Source organism: Silurus aristotelis, assembly GCF_946808225.1.
Source record: "Silurus aristotelis genome assembly, chromosome: 8".
Classification (NCBI taxonomy): Eukaryota; Metazoa; Chordata; class Actinopteri; order Siluriformes; family Siluridae; genus Silurus; species Silurus aristotelis.
In genome coordinates, this window is record NC_139581.1 from 31,005,879 (window position 1) to 31,013,378 (window position 7,500).

The 7,500-nt window shown below is 53.3% G+C and overlaps 2 protein-coding genes across 3 annotated transcripts in view; both read left to right on the top strand.

Annotated features, from left to right (window-relative positions):
• The window catches only part of arap1 (ArfGAP with RhoGAP domain, ankyrin repeat and PH domain 1), a gene marked incomplete at its 3' end in the record, with an annotated part of 66,350 nt that overhangs the window by 57,769 nt on the left and 1,081 nt on the right, over positions 1-7,500 (top strand). The window lies entirely within an intron of this gene.
• Positions 6,889-7,500, top strand: part of ecel1 (endothelin converting enzyme-like 1) — a 13,817-nt gene continuing 13,205 nt past the window's right edge. Inside the window, exon 1 of one of the 2 annotated variants that reach the window (XM_083549119.1) lies at positions 6,889-7,159. The gene's annotated coding sequence lies outside the window, so the exon portion shown is untranslated. Of the gene's footprint in view, positions 7,160-7,244; positions 7,270-7,500 lie in introns of those variants that run through there. The other variant, XM_083549121.1, reaches the window with a different exon arrangement.

Here is a 7,500-nt window from a genome sequence, read left to right on the forward strand (position 1 = left end):
CACAACATCCTGAAGATATTCTAAAGATCTAAGATGTGAACTTGAATGGTATGTTTTCACCTCACCATTCTGGTGTGGAACTACACCACATCTTCTTTAGTCCAGACCGTCTTCACTGACGTGTATCAGGAACTTCACTCTCTCATTGTCCCGTATAGTTTGGATTCATGTTCACTATTAGTTTTTTTTTTATTTCAATTGTAGATTATATATTTCTTTTAATTGGCTATGAGTTCACTACTATCATCTAATCAGCTGATTCTGCACTCTGATTGGTCAGAAGGTGGTGATTAGTTCTCTAGACTGGCGGTAGGTTTGTATTAATGTGCTGGCTCTGATAGGTTACCATTTCCATAGTAACGCCTCGATCATAGAACTGTGCATGAAATTGTGAGGTTAGAACATTAGAAACAGGATTGTGGTCTAGACTTTAGATGGGAAAAGCAGCCTGAGAGTGTTAGTGGTGGTCTGTAATGTCCTGAAAGCTCTGCTCCTTTTTATTTATGCAGAAAATCATTTTCGAGCTGAAACGTACCCTCTCACATTTGATGTGTGTGAGATGTTTGGTGCCAGATGCTGAGCAAGCGTTTAATAATATTTCTTCCCGTCCTTTAGATACTGAGAGCTTTTTGGTCGTTCACTGTGTTTATTCTTTCCTTCAGACTTCTTTTTTCTGCACATCAGAGCATCAGATGGTGAAAGTGCACTTTGTTGAGCGGTTGCTTGGTGACACAAACCTTCTTGTTGATAGAAACCTATGACTGTGCGTCATTTTCAAACCACTTTGCAAGATTACTACATGATACAACAATGTACGTGCTAATTTCCTTTTGCTAATTAAAGGTGGTGGATTATGAACCTGAGCTCCTCAAGCCTTCTGACATCTACATCCTATAGGGAAATGTCCTCAATTATTTCTGCACACTTCTTCTTCTTCTTCTTCTTCTTCTTCTTCTTCCTCTTCTTCCTCTTCTTCTTCCTCTTCTTCTTCTTACTATTATAAAGCCAATACATAAACCTACAAAATATGAGATTTCTTATAAAGATGATTTATTATTATTATTATTTATAATGTTTCTTTATACATATTATAATCTCATGATTAGTTTATGAGATGTAATCTGCAGTATAATAAGATTTATATTTCATGTAAAATATAATATGAAAACTACACACAATCTGATTCTGAAAATGATAAAAAAGATATCGTGCAAAAACAATATCTACGATTTAAACATAGAATTATAATAATTTGGAGTAAGAAATAAAGAACCACTTGAAAGATGAAATGACGTTTCTGAGAAAACACCCTTTATTTATGCATAGATAGATAGAAGAGAGAGAGAGAGAGAGAGAGAGAGAGAGAGAGAGAGAGAGAGAGAGAGAGAGAGAGAGAGAGATGTGTATAGGATGATATCAGTGTAATTCTGTAAATGCACTGGGAGGGGGAGAAGTGGGGAGGAATGACATCAGAATATTAATGAGATGCGACAGGACTCATCTGCCCTTTTTGTCACTAAACCACACCCACTCACTCACTTTTCTGGAGATAGACACTGGGTATCTGTCCATCTTCATCTTTATTTTATCCATGGCGCGCACACAAACACACACACACACACACACACACACACACACACACACACACATACACACATCCACAAAGACCCAATGAAAGTCCAGCTGGTCATGCTTGAGAAGAACACACTACTGTCAGGCTGCAGACGCGGAAGCCTATATAGTCCGATCATTGTCCTTTTATTTCAACAACCGTACAACACAAAAACACTCATAAGCCGTTGAAAACAACAAACAAAGACATCCGCTCGATACGCGTTGTCCGCTATGAGTTCGAATGTCCCAAGCATAATCCATAAAGCCTTCGGCAATGAGTAATCCAAGTCGGAAGTGGAATTCGCATATGCAGCCGGCGGTCGAGCAGCCACGCGATTGTCCAGCTTGACAATATAACGACCGACAGCCTGTGACTCAAGAACGTGAGTTTATGTAGTCTGATCTTTCATGAGCCACAGCTGTCGGTAATCTTGGGAAGCAGCGTGACTGCTATCGAGGGGGGCGTGGCAGGGTGGATCTCTGACAGCTACAGACGGGGGCGTGGCAGGGTGAATCCCTGACAGCTACAGAGGGGGGCGTGGCAGGGTGAATCCCTGACAGTACCCCCCCCTCCAGGGGCGACACCTGACGCCCCAAAACCCACCTATGCCAGGCGGGCCAGGGCACTCCGAGGAAGGCCTCCTTAGACGCCTGGGAGCAACGGAGGCCTGGTGAGCATCCTCTGCGGAGAGCCGGCATGGAACAACACCTTGCAGGAGGATCCGGAACGGAGCCACGCCCTCGGTGCTGACGGGAGGCTGAGTAAAGCCCCTGGCGGGGATTGAAGCCGGAGCGATCTCCATGGCGGGGAACCGGAACTGGACGCCAACCATGACAATGACCGGGGAGTGGAGGACGTCCCGGGCGGAGACCAGGAACGTCGTACCACCCTCTGAGGGACCTGGAGGACCGACGTCGCCGTCAGAGGGACCTGGAGGACCGACGTCGCCGTCAGAGGGACCTGGAGGACCGACGTCGCCGTCAGAGGGACCTGGAGGACCGACGTCGCCGTCAGAGGGACCTGGAGGACCGACGTCGCCGTCAGAGGGACCTGGAGGACCGACGTCGTCCTGAAGAGGACCTGGGGGCGAGACGTCGCCCTGCGTGGAGCCTGGATGCGATCCTTCGCCCTGCGTGGAGCCTGGATGCGATCCTTCGCCCTGCGTGGAGCCTGGATGCGATCCTTCGCCCTGCGTGGAGCCTGGATGCGATCCTCCGCCCTGCGTGGAGCCTGGATGCGATCCTTCGCCCTGCGTGGAGCCTGGATGCGATCCTTCGCCCTGCGTGGAGCCTGGATGCGATCCTTCGCCCTGCGTGGAGCCTGGATGCGATCGGTCGCCCTGAAGAGGACCCGGGGGCGAGACGTCGCCTTCTGTGGAGCCCGGGGGCGAGACGTCGCCTTCTGTGGAGCCCGGGGGCGAGACGTCGCCTTCTGTGGAACCCGGGGTGAGACGTCGCCTTCTGTGGAGCCCGGGGGCGAGACGTCGCCTTCTGTGGAGCCCGGGGGCGAGACGTCGCCTTCTGTGGAGCCCGGGGGCGAGACGTCGCCTTCTGTGTAGCCCGGGGGCGAGACGTCGCCTTCTGTGGAGCCCGGGGGCGAGACGTCGCCTTCTGTGGAGCCCGGGGGCGAGACGTCGCCTTCTGTGGAGCCCGGGGGCGAGACGTCGCCTTCTGTGGAGCCCGGGGGCGAGCCGTCGCCTTCTGCGGGCGCTGGAGACGAGCCGTCGCCTTCTGCGGGCGCTGGAGACGAGCCGTCGCCTTCTGCGGGCGCTGGAGACGAGCCGTCGCCTTCTGCGGGCGCTGGAGACGAGCCGTCGCCGTCGGTGGAACCCGGGGGCAGCGGTTCAACTTCCCTTTCGCAGTCCTGGAGCCGGGGTGAGTGCACAGGGAAACCCCTGGGCATAGGGGCGCTCCTTGGGACCCTTAGGAGCAGATCGGAGCCTACTGAGCAGCCTGGAAATGAGGTGAAGCCTGCCTGGAGATCCACGAGCGGAGAAGGGCTCGCCTGGAGGTCCACGACATCAGTGGAGCTCTCTTTGGGACACTGAAGCGGAGACGAGCTCGTGGGGTCGCTCGGAGGCGGAGACGAGCTCTCGGGAGGAGCCTGGAGCGGAGTCGTGCCCTCTTGAGGGACCTGGAGCTGGGCGGAGCGCTCTGGAGGGACCTGGAGCTGGGCGGAGCTCTCTGGAGGGACCTGGAGCTGGGCGGAGCTCTCTGGAGGGACCTGGAGCTGGGCGGAGCTCTCTGGAGGGACCTGGAGCTGGGCGGAGCTCTCTGGAGGGACCTGGAGCTGGGCGGAGCTCTCTGGAGGGACCTGGAGCTGGGCGGAGCTCTCTGGAGGGACCTGGAGCTGGGCGGAGCTCTCTTGGAGGTCCTGGGGCAGAGCCGAGCTTTCCGTGGGCGAGATGTCGCCTTGGAAGGGGCTCTGGGATGTGGCGTCGTCTGGAGAGGGACTCGGAGGAGTCACTTCGCCTTCTGTGACCGGAGGTGGCGGCGCGGCACTCTCGTGACGACTCTGTGGCGGGAAAGCATGCTCCTGGAGGCTCTCGTGACGACTCTGTGGCGGCGCGGCGCTCTCGTGACGACTCTGTGGCGGGAAAGCATGCTCCTGGAGGCTCTCGTGACGACTCTGTGGCGGCGCGGCGCTCTCGTGACGACTCTGTGGCGGGAAAGCATGCTCCTGGAGGCTCTCGTGACGACTCTGTGGCGGCGCGGCGCTCTCGTGACGACTCTGTGGTGGGAAAGCATGCTCCTGGAGGCTCTCGTGACGACTCTGTGGCGGGAAAGCACGCTCCTGGAGACACTGTGGCGGCGTGGCACGCCCACGGGAACCTCGGAACAGAGCGGCACGCCTGTAGAAGCTCTGTGACGGCATGGTGTGCTCGCCGACGCTCGGAGATGGTGTGGTGCGTCCAGGAGAACCCCGGAACACAGCAGCACGCTGGTAGAGACCCTGAGATGAAGCAGCCCTCTCATCAAAACATTGGGGCTGAGCTGCAGGCTCATGGGAGATCCGGCACGGAGCCGCGTGCTCTTGAGAACCTTGGAATGGAGCACCTTCCTCCTCAAGGGGACTGTAGTGGAGATCCACCACCTCTATCCCCAACTTCCCCAGAAGCAGCCCGCTGAATTCGGCGAGTGAGCCATTTGCCCCCTTTGGCGCTCCATAGTGAGCTGGCTTTGGCAAGAACTTCTCCAGACAGGAGGGAAATACAGAGGGCAATCTTGGCTCGTTCGGAAGGAAACCGGGAAATGTTAACAGCCACATACTCGCCGATGCCTTGCAGAAATCCGCCCAATTCGTCTTTTTTCCCCGAGTAACGAGCCGGTAATCCCCTCGCGCTCTCTGAGGGGCGTGGCGCAGCCGCGCTCTCATGATCCGGCTTTTGTGGATCTGAACCGCGAGAAGCGGCACTGAGCTTCCGGAGGAAATCCGAAGCCGGGTTCTGCTGCCGATCCGTTGCGGTCGGAATCGCGGAATGGCGAATCCGCGTTCGGTTTAGGTCGGTCGTTCTGTCAGGCTGCAGACACGGAAGCCGATATAATCCGATCATTGTCCTTTTATTTCAACAACCGTACAACACAAAAACACTCATAAGCCGTTGAAAACAACAAACAAAGACATCCGCTCGATACGCGTTGTCTGCTATGAGTTCGAATGTCCTAAGCATAATCCATAAAGCCTTCGGCAATGAGTAATCCAAGTCGGAAGTGGAATTCGCATATACAGCCGGCGGTCGAGCAGCCACGCGATTGTCCAGCTTGACAATATAACGACCGACAGCCTGTGACTCAAGAACGTGAGTTTATGTAGTCTGATCTTTCATGAGCCACAGCTGTCGGTAATCTTGGGAAGCAGCGTGACTGCTATCGAGGGGGGCGTGGCAGGGTGGATCTCTGACAGCTACAGACGGGGGCGTGGCAGGGTGAATCCCTGACAGCTACAGAGGGGGGCGTGGCAGGGTGAATCCCTGACAACTACACTGCTGAAGTCTCTGGATTTGCTCAGGACATTTACTACATGTGACACAGAGCGTGTGTGTGAAATCTCCAACTTTGACCCTAAACACAGTTATTTTTAATGTCCAGCATGTTTAAAACCACAGAGATGAAAAACCTCCAGCTGTAAATATTCCAATCCTCTGGTTTGTACGGAGGGGGCGTGGCCTGTGACGCAGAGGAACTGTAACTTATTAAACATGGAGAATTGAATCATATTTATTAGACAATGTGGCGAGAAGTATAGCTGGCAGTATAATATACACTATTGTACAATAGTTACAATCAGAAAATAAACAGCTAATTAGTTATGTAGTGACTTTGGAGGTGACACATTTCTTCATCCAGCAGAATTTTTCCCGCATGGCATCAAGGACATTACATAAATATCTACTTTTATAAAAAAAATGATATATAACTGAATAAATCTTATGTGTGTAATTTCCTCAAACACAAAACACCAGTTGATTTTATTAACACGTGTCAGGTCGGGTCACGTGACAGCGCTGATGCGCGGATAGGAACCTTTATCATTGTGATCTCGTGTCTGCAGAACCCTGACAGATGAACTGCGTACACTCACACACTTTACTGCGCTAACCGGGGTTTTACATGTGACAACACACACACACACACACACACACACACACACACACACACACACACACACACACACACACACACACACACACACGCGCGCGCGGGTGTGTGTGTGTGCGCGCGCGAAAACGCAATCCTCGCCAGGCTCGCGGTACCGGTGGCAGTGAACTTCCATTTCACCGAGACGCGATTAGATCAAATTCCCGCGGAATGTTTATATAGGAACAACACACACACACACACACACACACACACACACACACACACACACACACACACACACACACACACACACACAGCGACAACGACCGCCGTCTGCGCGTCGCGAAAGCAGCAGTTTTCGTAATCACGCCAGGTTTTATACCTGCTCGATCATGAAGGGCGGGGTTTACACCAGAAATTATTTGCATAATAATTTAATATTTAATGAGCCCAGTGAACTTCAGGGCAGGAGGCGGGGTTCGGCGAAAAAAGCCGAGCGATGCCGAATGTCCAATTAACTCGCGACATGGTTTATATTCCTGTGCGCGCGCGCGCGTGTGTGTGTGTGTGTGTGTGTGTGTGTGTGTGCCAACGCGCATTATCGCACGAACCCAGCCCCCCCAGACACAAACACAAACACACACACACTGAGAGAGAGAGAGAGAGAGAGAGAGAGAGAGAGAGAGAGAGAGAGAGAGGTTGTCCCTCGTGCTCCACTGACCGCGCACACACATACACACACATATGCGCGAGCACAGTCCTGTCCTCCAGCACGGGACTCGGTTCTGCGCCCGGTACCGGAGCGGTCTTCAGCATCCTGTCATCAGTTTCCACCCCCCCAGACTTTCTCTCTCTCTCTCTCTCTCTCTCTCTCTCTCTCTCTCTCTCTCTCTCTCTCTCTCTCTCTCTCTCTCTCTGTGATCCGGTGCGGCTGTACCTGTCCTTTGGGAGCGCGTGCTCGAAGGTGAGTAGGGGACGCGTGTGCAGAAGGAGCTGAGGAGGAGATTTGGAGCAGGATCGTGGTGTCGGGGTTCCTTGGTGTGTTCCCGGTGTTCACTCCGGGCTCCTGCTCAGGTGCTGCTCATTAGTGTTTCTCAGAGCGCGCGCTTTGGAGCTCTCAGGTGAGGCGGTGGAGATCAGCGAGTATTCAATAAAAGCATGAATTCATTCCTGGAGATTTTTTAAGAATGTCCTGCTGTATGTCAGACAGTGTGTGTGTGTGTGTGTGTGTGTGTGTGTGTGTGTGTGTGTGTGTGTGTGTGTGTGTGCACCTGAAACGGACCCGGGACTCCGGAACTCGGTCTC